Source organism: Leguminivora glycinivorella, chromosome 1 (genome assembly GCF_023078275.1).
Source record: "Leguminivora glycinivorella isolate SPB_JAAS2020 chromosome 1, LegGlyc_1.1, whole genome shotgun sequence".
NCBI classification, from domain to species: domain Eukaryota; kingdom Metazoa; phylum Arthropoda; class Insecta; order Lepidoptera; family Tortricidae; genus Leguminivora; species Leguminivora glycinivorella.
The window spans coordinates 27,108,434-27,124,541 of NC_062971.1; the positions used below are offsets into that span (position 1 = coordinate 27,108,434).

At 36.5% G+C, this 16,108-nt stretch overlaps 1 protein-coding gene across 1 annotated transcript in view; it reads right to left on the reverse strand.

The window, feature by feature from the left end:
• LOC125242287 overlaps positions 1 to 16,108 on the reverse strand; it is a 108,299-nt gene that overhangs the window by 42,057 nt on the left and 50,134 nt on the right. The window lies entirely within an intron of this gene.

The window sequence follows — 16,108 nt, forward strand, 5'->3', positions numbered from 1 at the left end:
AAAGGTGGAGTATTTAAATCTAATTTACAGTAGAAACTTTACATTCGATTAATGTTATGTTCAATCATAAAGTATTTACGTACCTACCTAAATAAGCGAACTTTTTTTATGGAAGACAAGAAGAATGAATTACCAGGAAACATTTACATAAATAGGTAGGTAAATAATTGACACGCACACATGAAAAGAATAGGAACGCCGCGTGAATTAGATTCTGAACTATCAGAGGGGCTAGCCAACATAACAATCGTTTTCGAAAAACGTAATGCTACCGTAAACATGTACAATAAATATTGTAAGGAATTGAAAACACATTTTATTTTCTGCCTACGCTTGTCATCTTGCCGTACTGTACGTACTCAGTCTTTTTGTAGAATGCACTATTTGGACGTTGTCTGCTTCTTATCGACATCTGTCTCAATGTTACCCGTAAGAACTTAAATTCTGAAGAGACTAAACTTAAATAGACCGAACAAAATTATAAACTTAGTTTTGGTGATTGGGTTACAACATAAATGACTTCAGCCCAAACTAAAAAGGTTCAACTTCAGTCCCATATATTGATTGGTTTACCCTTTCTGTGCGAAAATTGGACCCACATTCAATGTGGTAAATAAAGCTAACGCCTTTTACATGCTCCTTTTACTCAGGTTTGATTAAGCTCCATAAACAGGTTTATTTTCCTGGTTACGTGTAGTTCAAACACACTATGTTAACGATTGCGTTCCCTTGGGAAGTAAAATTTTCCCATAGTTGTACAACGTATTAACGTAATTATTGCGGTTCGTGGTTCGAAAATAAATTGGTTACATACACAAATAAACTCACGCTTTTAGTCCAAAAAGTAGGCAGAGCACATGAAACTGCGCCAGTTTCAGTAGGTACCATTCTTAGCAGAAGGGGTGGAAAGAAAACGAATTTATGATATTGCAGCGCCAGTACTTCTACGAAAGGGGTTGGATAAATGTTAACTAAAGACTTACATGGGAATCTTAACTCATCGCCAGAACGGAAACATTTTTGGTCAGACTTTCACATAACTAAAACTACTTTCAGAATATTCGAAACCCACACTCGCGTGACGCGTTAATTGAAATTAGGTAGTCCAAATAATTATTAGGTTGGTTCCAATCAGATATTTAAATAAAAAACACAGCATGGATTAAAGGATAAAAGCTAAATGTGCAACCTTTTCTAAAGTAATTTTAGTGCGCGAATGTATAAGTATATAAATACTACGAGGAACAAGTATGTGTATGTGTTGTTGTCGCGTGTCTACTGACTATAAACTCAGAATTAAGCATTTATTCACCCCCGGTGCTGTAACATTTTATCTAAGAACCGCCTAACGCACAGAAATATTTAACAATATAAGATTTGTAGCATTTAACGTGCCGACGTTTAACCGTCGCGACTGGATATTAATTAATTGATTTACCACCCATAAAGTTCTGCCAGGCAATCATGGTCGCGCTATAAAAGATAAAACATCGGTTCGTCCCTATCGCACTTACAAATATTGAGATAGGGATGGCCATATTTCACCATTGGTAAAACATATTTCACCATTGGAACAGGCAACAACCACGAACATATAATATATAAGTACCTACTAAAATATTTACATGTGTCATTAGTATTAAAACAAAACAGAATAAAAATTAACCTAGAACGAAGTACAAAACTAAAACTAATACTTACCTAAAAATAAAATTATTTAAAAATAAAAATAAATTTAAAACAACTAGGCAAGATCACCGAGGTCTGAACCCGCCGGTAGGGTTCCCATAAGGCTAGCTGCGTTCCCCTTTGGATCGCAATGCCAATTCGTTGGGCGAGGAACGAGCCAGCCCTATGGTCCCCGGTGACATCACATATTTTTTTTGAAACCTCCTTAATTAATTTGTGAGCGCTTGGGCACCACGGTCCTAGAGTTTCGACTGCAAATGCCGCAAATATATGATGGTCCGTGAGGGCTATATATTTGCGACATTTTGCCGCTTCAGCAGCAGCGGCTGCCCCGCCCGCTCTCATTGACGTTGAGCTGAGGTGAGACGGCGCCAGGGTGTCCACACACGTTGCGTCCCAAATAAGGGGCCGTCCGACACTCCAGGGCACAAGAGTCATTCCGTCGGGCCTTTTGCCGTCGTCACGCGTAAGGCCGGGTGGTTCGAGAACAGCTGGAACGTTTGCGCTGACGAAGGCCCGACGGAGGATATCATTTAAGGAGGCGTGGCGTGACAGTCGACCGGCGCTTTTAGTGCACGATAAACCGTGGTGTCCAAGGCTGTCCACAGAAGCTCCGCAGAGGCAACGATGGGGTGAAACAATATTGGATCCCAGGCGCAGACCGACAGCCAGCCTAAGGGTATTATTGTCCATGAGTGTTCCTAAGTTGGCTGATGGCAGAGCATGTAACCAAGAGCCTGACTCTCTTTCGGACACAGCCAAAATGCGTGCCTTTTCTTGGCTGGTCGAGCAGGAGTTTAATAGGTGGGAATGGACTTGTGCGCAGATAGGTTGATCCCAGATTCTTTGAATCGATTTATTTGTTGGTAGATCTTTACCAGGGATGGCCATTTTCCAGGCGGCTTCTGCCTCAGACAAGTACGTAACCTCGAAACCACAGAGTGATGGCGAAAGGATTTTGCCTACGACGGTAAGCGTACTATGTACTGAGGACAGAAACGCGGGTAAAGCCACACCTGATATTTGGCGTATACCAAGACCTCCGAACCTAATTGGTAGCGTGGCGTGAAGGAATTGACGATCGTTAATTTTGACATTTAGAATTTTTTCCAGGTTAGCATGCAGGATTGAGTCTATGGATGCGGTAATGTTTGGAAATTTCCATAGCGGACTGCAGCGAAGAGAATATGTAAACTTGGGTACGAATAGACAGAAACGAAGAATACAGAGTGCCATGTGGGAATTAATTTCGAGTAGACGGTCCGAGAATTCTGAAAAACTATTGACTTTTGATGCGATGAAATCCGGAATTGATTCCTCGAAGACAGGCGCACCAAGGAGGCAAAGCGAGTCTTTTTGCTGAATTTTTATACCGGGGCAGATGTTTTCGAAATCGTGTTGTATTTGCAGTTTTTCCGAAATATCTGGATTGATAAAAAGTTCGCACTTGTTTGTATTAAGTTCTAGTCCTATTGATTTGAAACGGTCGATTATGTTTGAAAGATCGTTAAGAACTGAATTCGCTTTGCCCCCCAAGCTACCATCGTCGAGGTACCAAACGTTGAATTTAGAATTTAGTGCCGAAATTATGGGATGAATAGCCAGGCTGAAAATGGCCGGCCCTAAAGGGTCACCCTGTTGACAGCCGACACAGAACATGATATTGTTTTTTTTGTATGCCAGTTTTGAAGGAGTGCATAATTGCAATCAATATAAATAAATTTAAATGTAATAGATATGCTTCTGGGATTTAATATTCGTAATTAAATAATTACATGTCAGAAAGACCCCCACGGGAAACGTATGCTATCGTGTGCATTACACAACACAAATGCTCCAGGCGCGTAAACAAGTTCCCAAGGATCACGCACTGTAGTGTTATTCAGAATTAAATATTGAAAACCTAATTGTAACGGTTGTTCTTGGAGTGTTTTGAGCTCTTTCTACTTATCAGAATAGACAACACTCTCCACCTTACCCCATCGACATTTTTTTTTACATTTTTTTTTATATCGCATTAAAAAAAGTTGTCCCAAAATATCTACTCCACTACGTTACGTTTCATTGAGTAGATTATTTTTCACTTGTAAGCGCGTGACGTCTTGGAAACAAAAACATCCATACATTTTTTTTCTTATAAATAATCTGAGCTAAATGCACCCAAAAATATTAATTAGGATCTGTGAAAATAAAATTTTCAGCCTTTATTTTTCATCTCTCTATTTTGCTTTTCCGTATTAGCACAAGAACCAGACTAGTCCAAATGAAAATCATTAACGCTAGATGCCGATCGAAGCGCTGTTTGGCTCTGTCGCGCCATATTAACATTATTATCGTAAGTTTTGTGCATTTGATTACGTACAGGGGTACGTAGGGGTAGGGTTACCCTTGGGTTAACTTACGGTACCCTGGTATCTAATCACAGTCACAATCGCTTGCGTTTCGTAGCTAGCTCTCTTTATCACTCCATATTAGAAACGTGACAGAGCCATTTGTGTTTCGCCCGCTACGTAGTTTGGCTACTTGTCTATGGGTCCAGTTAACTTATTGCCCCTATGTTGGCTCGTAACTCTAGTTAGATACGCGGTTATTTATTCTCGCAAGAGCTAATTAGCGCCGGAGATTTTACCGCGATAAAAATATTGTTTGCTGCAGAAAATAAACGATTTTACAGAGAAGATACTTTAAATGAGGAAGCAGAAACAAGTTAGAGTAGTATCCTCCTGAGTTCTGGAATCATTTGTTTTGTTTTTAAATTTGGAACCTTTTGTTACCTTGGAACCTGTAAGTTCAAAATAAATATTGTACACGAGAACTGAGGAGGGTGTCTATCAGCAGCGGCTGGTCAATACAAGCCGATTCCCACCGGCTTGCCTAAAATTGATTACTAGTAAAGTATCTAATGTTAAGGTAAGTTTCTTTTTGCTTTGGTGTTGCCTAGCAGAAATTTTCACCAGCCGCCACTGGTGTTTATTTACATAATTATTAAGTTTGTATTCTTTGCATGCCATTTTCACGTGATTGTGGTTTTTATCTTGTTTTTAATTTGTTGCAAAATCAATCATTGGTCGTTTACTTATCGTTGACGTTACTGACGTTTACGTATTTAATTGTTACTAGGCATATAACAGCATGATATTACGATGATATTATTATCACTTACCTGCATATAATTTTAATGTCAAAATTTAAGTATCTATTAAGATTGAGCAATTACCTTATTTCTACAAGTTTATAAGTAAACTTAATTATTAAAGAAAAGGCACGCAAACGAAAGAAACCCATCAAAGAGCTATACAGCTGAGTACAGCCAAGAGATTGGAACAAGTAGCAAGAAATACTTCGACAAAGAAAATAGTAATTACTTCAAGAAATGTAATTACAGAGGGCTCTTTGTGGAAACGAATAAAATGCAGCTTAGAGCTTCACTTAGGCTTTAGTCACGTGAGATGGACGAAGCGTAAAAGAAGAATGGAAGACAATTAAGTAAAAATCGTTTTACATCACCTATTCGGAAAGGGCACTTTCTCTGTACTGTTCAATGTTGCCAGTATACAATTTAAACGCAACGGAAAGAGACTGCACATAATGCCAACATCTAAAATATTTAAATTTTTTTGTCGATTACCTAACCGCGTCGGTACCTACTGTTTGTACATTATTGATTATTTAATTTTGGAACATAACAACGTTCTCATGAGTAAGGTGAAAAGCAACATGTGCCATAATATGATACAAAATAATTTTATTGTAGTAAGTAGATAATATAGATTCAATTCACATGAGAGCTGAATAACTAAATTTCACCTGATATATAAGGCCCTCGGAGGAAATATAGACTGGAGTAGCCTTCATGTTCCGTCTACGTACAAATAATTCTGCCAAGATTCGCGGGAGGTGAGGAAATAACACATGTAAAGGAGTACTCACAAATGCAAAAAATATTATTGTCAATACACACGCACATTATGATAAAAAAATAACACATGCTCATTATGATGCACACAGACATATCACACATGGAAATACTTCGTAGAAACACAGTGTATACGGACACTAAATGCGCACGTGTGTGTCTCAAACTATAGGGATGAGGCAGGCATCGATAACTGAAGTCGATAATAATTAATCAAGCAAATTATAATTTTAATGATGTCGTTGTTTTTTCTAGATCTGTTTAATGTTTGGCACTAATATAATCATATTAAAATTCACTAATGACAATCCTGGGTAGTAGGTATCACGCGGGTGGACTAGCGATGGATAATAGGATTAGTAGGTAAAGAAATATTTGACATTTTGACAAAACATTAATTTATTTTTCCAGACTAACTAATCAACAACGTTTACTGCGGTTGGTGGTACTAAATCATTATAGACAAACTTGGTTAAATAAATAAACTAGAAATGGTTTAGTCTTCATTAACTGTTTTCAATACTGGTTCAAAGTGTAAAGTTTATTAAGTACATGTAATAAAACTCAAATCATTCTCTTTCGGAAAATTGCAAATATATTTCAAATGAATTGTGTGATCAAGGTTTGCAAATCATACTTTTTTATCGATAGTTGGTATTTCATCGACCATGCCCACATCTCTACGACGAAGTCTCGGTCAAATGATTTTTCTTATTTTCAATTTTATTATCCTTGTCAATATTATTATAATATATGCTCTATTCTAATTGAAATTAGGTTAATTCTTACAAAATATATAAATGAAGTCTCGTGGGGAGTGCGTCTTTTTATGAATAAATTGATATATAAATATCGACCCTATTGTAAACCACATTAGGTAACTTCTTAAACAGCAAAAAATCGAAGTCTCGTGGGGAGTGTTCGTGACGTAATTTCTACCCACCAACAAATTTCAAATCGATTGCATTCGATCACATAAATCGATATTCGATGACGTATGACAAAAATATTATCATTTAGATAATAAAAACAGTAATATAACAATATTAAAACTACTTACAAATGGAATATTATGCCATCTTTTTGCAAACTTGAGGTATTTGAGCGCTTATTACAAGTGTTCACAGCACAAGCGGGCATTTTTAATTACCAGTGATATGTGTCGTGGCGATTCTGTGAATGAGCATGAATCGATTGTGAAATTGTATTTACGTGACTTTATGAACATTTGTTCAAGTTTTTTGGCAGAGGGGTAAGTAACTGAAAGGCTACTCCAGTCTATATTTCCTCCGAGATAAGGCCCCATACATCATATTTTTAGGACAGAAGACAAGACAGTCAAAATAATAATGAATGACCCAAAGATATGTAAAACAAAATTGTCAATGTAAATGTGTTGTTAATAACATTTCTATGGCCATGAAATTGTTTTGGATACAGTTAACACAATTGGGAGCTGTCTCGACTGCAATAACAGGAAACATGGCAATTTTATAATAATGTTCCACAATTTTTCAATTTGGTGGTTGAAATTCATCGACCAGAGTAAAAAATATAAACGTAAATATTTATACACCGTGTTTCACTTAACACTCAAAACCTGAAAACCGTTTCTTCAGAATCGAGAGTACAATCGATTGAGCTATATCTTGATGGGGGTAATATATTTTTTTTTAATTTGTATTATTAGTTATTTTTTACGTGCCCATTCTACAAATTCGTAATACAACAGTATGAATATCGCATTGCTAAAGGTTGTATACCTTTTTCAGTATTTAGGGGTATTCATACTGGCTGGTTACTTGGACGACTATTTTCCGCTACGAGTTTGACGTTGTTTGTCAGTTTAATTTTAATGTTTACCTCTAATAAGTCATAAGTCATAACAAATTGAACTCGTACCTAATTACAACCTTGTTATTTTAAATGTTGGGTTTAAATTTACTTACTGAGATTATCTGTCCAATTTGAAGTTTGCTGTGACAAAGCTTTAAAATGTTTTACAGTGACATTATGGTAAACCTTATGTCGTTGCAGTAACGTACACAAATAAGTAGTTTTAAGGTTTATGATGGTAGCTAGCAATGTATATGTCACCGTAAAATTGTAAAAACCGTTAGTTTATAATTTCACTAGCGAGATTATGAACTAACGAAATATTGTGAACCGTAACGTACAGTTCACAATTTGACGGATTATTTTTACGTTAGATTATAATATAACGAAGCGAAACCGTCAAATTGTAAACTGTCATGGCGTCGGAACGAAGCTAGCGCTCTGATTGGTCGGTTTTATAGTAGATCGTTCTGTGGCCATAGAATGACTGACACAAACAGACACTGCAATTACAGATGTCAATCAAAAACCTCATTAAACTTTTATCATCAAAATTCGATATATTGTTTAAGGAAATGGTCGAACTTGCCAAGAAACAAAATTGTCAGTTACTTTGCTTGTTTTGTGGCGGCTTAATTCGTATATTTCTTGTGATTTAATATTCAGTTTTCGAAAAAAAAACCATTAGTTTATAATCTTACTAGTGAGATTATGGACTGACGAGTTATGGTGAACCGTAACGTTCACAATTTAACGGATTATAATCTAACGGAGAGAAACCGTCAAATTGTAAAGTGTCATATGCGTCAGTAGCTAGTGCTCTGAATGGTCAGTTTTTGTTAAATCGTTCTGTGCCCATAGAGTACCTAACATAAATAGACACTACAATCACAGACGTCATTTAATGTATTAAAATACAAGTGCGTAAAAAAGGAGGTTAGAAACGAGTGGCGATAAATTAATGTTTTAAATCGACACGCCACGATACGAGTTACGAATTTCCTTTTCGCACGTGTATCGTACGACGTTTTTAAGTACAGATGGCCCTCCATAGTTTCGGATTTTGGTTAATTATGTGCCTATATCGAAACTTTACAGGGCCACATATATGTATGGACTGAAAAACGTCGAACGATACAAGTGCGAAAAAGAGGAAGTTTGAAACGAGTGTCGATAAATCAAAACACGACTGAAAGAAGAGTAATGTACTATTAATTGACATCTGTGATTGTAGTGTCTCTTTATGTTAGGTACTCTATGGGCCCAGAACGATCTAACAAAAAACTGACCATTCAGAGCACTAGCTTCTGGCGCATATGACGATTTACAATTTATCGGTTTCTCTCCGTTAGATTAGAATCTAACGAAAAATAATCAGTTATATTGTGAACGTTACGGTTCACCACAACTCGTCAGTTCATAATCTCACTAGTAAGATTATAAACTAACGGTTTTTTTTTCGAAAACTGAATATTAAATCACAAGAAATATACGAATTAAGCCGCCACATAACAAGCAAAGTAACTGACAATTTTGTTTCTCTGAAAACTTTCCTTAAACATATATCGAACTTTGATGATAAAAGTTTAATGAGGTTTTTGACTGACATCTGTGATTGCAGTGTCTATTTGAGTCAGTCACTCTATGGCCACAGAACGATCTACTATAAAACCGACCAATCAGAGCGCTAGCTTCGTTCCGACGCCATGACAGTTTACAATTTGACGGTTTCGCTTCGTTAGATTATAACCCGTTTCGTCATTGAAACTAGAATAATGTTTGTTCAAACCTGCTGTTGTATAGGTGCTAAAGGCCTTCGTTTGGTGCGATGATTTCTGGGTAGAACTCATCCACTACCTCTCACTACGCGATGATTCGCCCAGCTTTATATACTTTTTTACAAGCATCTAAACCAAGTTCAAGTAGTTAAACACCAACAAAATTCACTCAAAAAGACATGATTTAACGTAAACAGTCAGTATCAATCAGAAATAGGGTTTATTCACAATTATATGAGCAAAGCAATGACTAAGTACGAAGGAAATTACTCAAATAATAGGTATAAACATGCCTCGGTTTTCTTAATTTATCGCAACCAAAATCACGGTGTATTATTATAAAACGACAGTGGACATGTTTGTTAACAAAACCGCAACACAAAAATATATAGAAACTGTAAAAATAATTACTTATGATTTTTTAAACAACCGTAAAATTGCGTTTGCGCTCGAAATTTGGCCACATTTCACGGGCCAACTCCCGGTGACTCTCGAGGGGCTACTGAGCAAATTTCCATACAAAGAGGTATTCTATAGCATACGCGTCACAAAAAGGTGAACTTGATTTGTGACGCCACAGCATATTTTTTAATTGCGATAAAACTATGTAATGTTGCAGTATGCATACTATGATTCTAGTGAATGGTAGAGGAAATGTTGGTGAATAATATTATACTGTGAACAAGCAGATTACTAAGCAAACAGACGCAGAAATTCAAACCAAATAACGTATTCTATAGCATACGCGTCACCAGAAGGAGTACAAAAACGTATGCTATAGAATACGCGTCCGCGAACGTGATAATCTAACGTAAAAATAATCCGTCAAATTGTGAACTGTACGTTACGGTTCACAATATTTCGTTAGTTCATAATCTCGCTAGTGAAATTATAAACTAACGGTTTTTACAATTTTACGGTGACATATTTTTTTTTTAATTTATTTAGGCAACAAACAGTCATACAAACAATGATGTGAAAATACATGATGTGTTAATAGACCTTGAGTGCCCTAACTTAAACATATATTCTTATCTAAAATATAAGCTATTTTAGGAGCGGTTAGCAGGTTGTAGGTATTTTAGGCATTAAACTCAGACATACCTACGTACAAACAAGAATTGAATAAATTATTTTACATAAGTTTATGTAACGCTGAAACCTGATTTTTAACTATGTAATTATTATTTTTCGAACAGTTTCTAATTGTTTATTGATTTTACTTTAAGTTAATGATAACTTGTTTCTTAAAACTATTACATGTTTTATAGCAAAAAAGATCAATATGAGACATATTTGTATTATAGTAATTGAGACAACGGTTGAAGTAAGAATTTGAACAAAATTTTGTACGAGAGAAAGGAATAGCAAATAATTTCTTATGGCGTGCAGTGCGTTGAGGTATCTTGAATAATAACCTACCAAGAAGTGAGGGGGAGTCAATATAGCTAATAATGATTTTAAAAAGAAACATTATATCAAACTGTGTTCGTCGATTTTCAAGCGTCAGTAATTTATAGTGAGAAAGGCTGTGTTTATATGAGTTCCGGCACCGTCCCATTCGGAAGTCGATAGATTTAACAAATTTCTTTTGTACACGTTCTATCCTATTGATATGACACCTAAAGAAAGGGCTCCAAATGATACACGCAAAATCTAGGATTGATCTAACTAAACTGTAGTATAGCGTCTGATATGTAATTTCATGTTGAAAAGGCTTACAAACCCTCAGCATGAAGCCAAGCTGTTTATAAGCCCTTTGAACAATGATGTCAATGTGATCATTAAAAGTAAGTTTATTATCTATTATAACCCCAAGGTCACGGATCTTGTCAACTCTGTTTATATTTTCATTATTTAATATATAGTTATAAGTTACTGGGTTTTTCTTACGCGTAAAAGTGATTATGCTGCACTTATCAGGATTAAGAAATAGTTGATTGTTTTCACAATAATCAAACAGAGAATTTATATCGGCTTGAAGCTTGCAACAATCAGCAACTGTGTTAATGATTTTAAAGATTTTAGCATCATCTGCATATAACAAGTGATGACTGCTGCGGGCCACATCACCAATATCATTGATATAGAGCGTAAATAGCAAAGGGCCGAGATGCGACCCTTGGGGAACACCTGAAGGAATGTGAAGAAAATCCGACATGAAACCTTTGACCGAAACGGCTTGTGAGCGATTTGTGATGTACGACTTAATCCACCGGAACAAGTCACCATGTATGCCAGCACTCCAGAGCTTCTCTAATAAGATTCCGTGACTAATCTTGTCGAATGCCTTAGAGAAATCTGTGTACACCACATTTATTATTTAGTGCGGTCATTAAAAAATCTGTAAAGGAAATTAAATTGGACTCAACACAGCGACCTTTAAAGAAACCATGTTGATTTGGAGACAGAAAATTTCGCACGGCAAACGATAGATCATCGACAACAATTTTTTCTAAAATTTTTCCTAAAATACATAGCTTTGAGATAGGTCGGTATTGGGATACATCATCTTTTTTATTGTTTTTAGGTATAGGAGTTATTAGAGCTCGTTTCCAGCGTTCAGGGAAAATCGTGGTGGTTAATGATTTTGTAAAAATATATGTTACTGGGATTGTCAGTTCCTTTGCACATTTATTAATAAAAAGAGGATGTATTCCATCCGCCCCTGCCCCTTTATTTGTGTTTATGGATTTAAGTTGCTGAAACACAATATCAGAATTAATTTTAATCGAGTTAATATTTAAATGCGAATTAGAGTTTTCGGTGGTAGGTGCGATGTTAGGAGTACTTGATTCAACAAAAACGGAATTGAAATATTTATTAAAAAGGTTACAAATTTCTAAACCGTCAGTAACGTCACGATCGTCATAAATGAATTTGTGTGGATAATCTGAAGAGTCTTTTTTAGACTTCACGTAGGTCCAAAAGTATTTTGGGTTAAATTTTATTTTATTTTCCACGTCTCGAATATAATTGACAACATTTCATATTTTTGAGTACTACTTTTTATTGTTTGGTTTGAAAGAACTTAATACTAAAAGATACACGTATTTTTTTATTTTTCCAAAAACTGCTATTTTAATGAGAAAATCCCTTCTTATTACTACTTCGAGCAGAAAGAGCGTAAGTTACAAACGTCAAGACGCAGCTTCGTGACGTCACATGTGTTGTTTCATACACCTAAGAAAACGACAAAATCTTTAAAAAAAAAATAAAGTTTTAACAGTCAGCTCAAACAGTCCGGTCCGATGTTTGACTGTCAAGTGTCACTGTCAACCCATAGTGAATGACTACGAACCATAGACTAAGCCATGAAATTTTTAATATCTTTGCTACGAACTGTGATAAGTGTCACTGTCAAACTCAAGGGACATCCCAACTGGAAGATTTTTTCTTATAGTGGCAGCTCTAAATCAGCTATTTGACGTCACTTCCCCTTTAAACTATTTTTATGATTTTTTATTTAGTATAAATACGGAAAAAAAAATTCAAAAAAATATTTATGTGATCTACAAGCGTATATCTCGAAATGGTTTTCGATTTAGGGACATTGAACATTTTGAAACGTTGTCAATTATCATAACACTGTTTCTCTAAATACTTAGAACGGCTTCTGAGAGTGGAAAAATAATCATAATCTGACTGTTGGGCGTATTGTTTCCATTTTTTATGATATTTTCTTTTTTCGGCTAATAATTTAATCAATGAACGAGTAAACCAGGGCGGATAGCGATTTGAGGAATAAAGTTTTTTTGATGGAACGTAAAGATTAATAAGTTTGTTAATTATTTCGTAAAAGTAATCTACTTGCGCTTCTAAACCGTTAAGTTTCGAGAATTCCTCACACCAATTTACGCGTTCACATCAATTTACATTTTTTTGAACGCGTTCATATTGGGTGACAAGGGTTCAATATAGGATATAATTGTATTTATGTTAAGAGCGGGATGGTGACCATCCTCCGTCGTAAGCGGTCGAGAGCATGAAGTAACCTCGCATATTTTGTTACAGAATTCGATTATTTTTATTTTGCACAAAGTTAAATTGATAAAGTTGTGTTAAATGCATAAAATCGGAAACCAACGTCGCCGGATAATCGTCATTTGTCATAATAAATATCTGTACCTATGGAAGCTGCGTCTCGAGACCATGAAGCATTTGTAATATTAAAATCGCCTACGATTAGGAAAGTATCTGCCGGATGCTTGTCACACTCATCATATATTCTATTTAATAAGCTAGTTAATAAATTGACATGGTTCTGTCCATGCGGAATGTAAGTACAAATAATATGAACATAAGTACCGCGAGATGAATGAGAGGGAGGGGCCGCGGAGGCAGACGCGTGCGCCGGGCCCGGGCCGGTAGGTATGCTCACCCACAGCTCGTCGGCCGGCGGCGGCGCCGCTAGCTCAGGCCGCAGCTCGGGCCGCATCGCGCCCCGGACCGCCACCGCTACCCCACCTCCACGGGAATGTCCACTCACTATTGCGTCACGGTCCTTTCTAAAAACTGTAAAACTAGGGTCGAAATATTCTGAGCTGTAAAAAGATTCGTTTAGCCAGGTCTCTGTAAAACATATAATATCATAGGAACTATTAAGTACGTTGTAAAATACCTCGTTTGATTTTGTTCTCAATCCCCTCACATTTTGGTAGTAAATCGATAAGTTAAGATCAACTGACGCGCCTGTACAAGGAAAATATAGTGGTTAATTTATATAGATGCACATGCACGCATAATTTATATAACATAGCAACAAGAACTACTTCTATCGCTCCTTCCGAGCGCTTGTGGTAAACAACTATTGTCTCATATAGATTATCGTCTTTGCGGACAGGTAACATAAGGTTGAAATTGCCGTAAAACAAAATCGTCTTGACAATAATAAAAATCGAAACATAATAAATAAGAGTATTATGTAGCATGAAACCAAAACAGTAAATAACACACGTGAGAGTCACCTGGAAAGTTTGGAAAGATCATTTTCTTTGGAAATTAAAACCGGCCTTTGGTCATCTTTTTTGATAACTAGGATTTTACATTCCCTCACGAAAACATGTTTGTAGCCGTGTTCCTTGCTAATGGCTCTCACTTTGCGGAGTAAAAGTTTATTTCCTGGCGACAGATGCTCGCTAATGTAGACAGTCCTGGCAGGCCCGTCGAAGTCCAGTTCAGCTGTAGTGAGGCCCCGCCGGGCCCGTACAGCCGACATCAGCTCATTTTTTCGCCTGCGTTGTGTAAACCGCACAATGATGTTAGGTATATTTATGTGAGGTACATGTTGCGATGTATCCGCGCCGTCATCATTTCTTGATAATACGCTGGGCCCAGGGTTGTTTTGTTATCTTTGAACCGACGTACTCGATGAATGGTATCAATATCTCCAGACGTTAATGTGAAACCTACTTTTGTACATAATTATGGTGTGTAGTAAATTATTTAAATTTTCATTTTTCTTGAAGGGAATTCTGGAAATTTCAATGTTATTGATTCGGTCCTGTTGATCTTTCTTTGGCAACGAAGCTCCGAAATAGTAGACATCATCTCTTGTACCTGTTTACTAAGGCCTTCGTGTTCTGTTTTTAACGATTCTAGGTTTTGCAAACGCTCTTCAAAGGTTGCCAACTTGTCATGGACGTCTCGCACATCACTTTTCACTTCCGATATTTCGCTCTTGAGGTCACTTCGAGTTTCTCGTAGTTCTTGAAGTATGGTGTTGAGCGATACTTCCTGGTTGACTTGAGGTAAGGGGGACGAGGTGCAGGTACAGTTTGAGCACCGCCACGCCTTTTTCTTTTCGGCATCCCATTTCCTGTGGACACCCTCACGAACACCAGCGCATCCAAAATGAAATAATCCTTTACACTTTGGGCACTTCACGCCGTCGGTTATCGCTTCATCACACGATGCACAAGTAGTACTCATTATAATTGCGAATTTTAAATATAAAGGTTCGAAACGCGATCAATAAAAACAGGTTATAGGTAGGTAAGCGCGTGCGTTCGCTTGCCACCGCTCCCGCGTAGCGATTGATATACTTACATATGAAAATGCTATACAAAACAAAAGTAACATTTTAAGAAAGTGTGATATTTCAGAGATTTACTGGATATTAATTATACTTTTAATTCTAAATCGCCTATAAATTGGTCAGTCCCAAAGTTGTTAATATATATTGTCTCCCATGCGACCTACATTGACATAAGTACTAATGAATTGTTATTTCAGTACAGGGGCTCAATTCGGCATGGCGAATTTGACGTTTCACGTTGACTCTCAAATGATAGTGGATTGGATCACGGGTTGTCGAATACGTGCAGCTGTCATCTGGATTGGTACTAGGTTGGGACTAGAGCTCAGGCAATGTACCGGATAAAATTTTTGTAACATTTATTTTCGATGGAGTATTTTTTAAGTTTTGAGTATTTTAAAAGAACGGACTTCTATCTTTGAAATAAATAACATATGACATTTTTATCACCTCGTATCTCCATTTTCACTGTTACTTGAAGTAAAATGTTTTTTTGCTAATAGACGGTCGTCGTCGTGCCAGCTACACCAAAAAATATTTAAAAAAAACATTGCTTAAAAATATGTTAGTTGATTAATCTCTTTGACTCAAAACTTCGCGATACGTCCGAGCCTTTCTAACAAAAAGATAAAATATTCACAAATAACACCTATTTGTAGAAATCCTAAGCACGGCAAACGATTAAATTCCCTTTTTTGGGTCAAACTTGTAATACTGGCAATACTTTTGGTACACACTTTTGGTCTGCATTTTGCTAACGTGTCACGACTCTAGTATTGATTCTACTTTGATTTTACTCTTGTGTCAAAGTGACAGAATGAGATTGCAATTCGAATCATCATATCATTACAA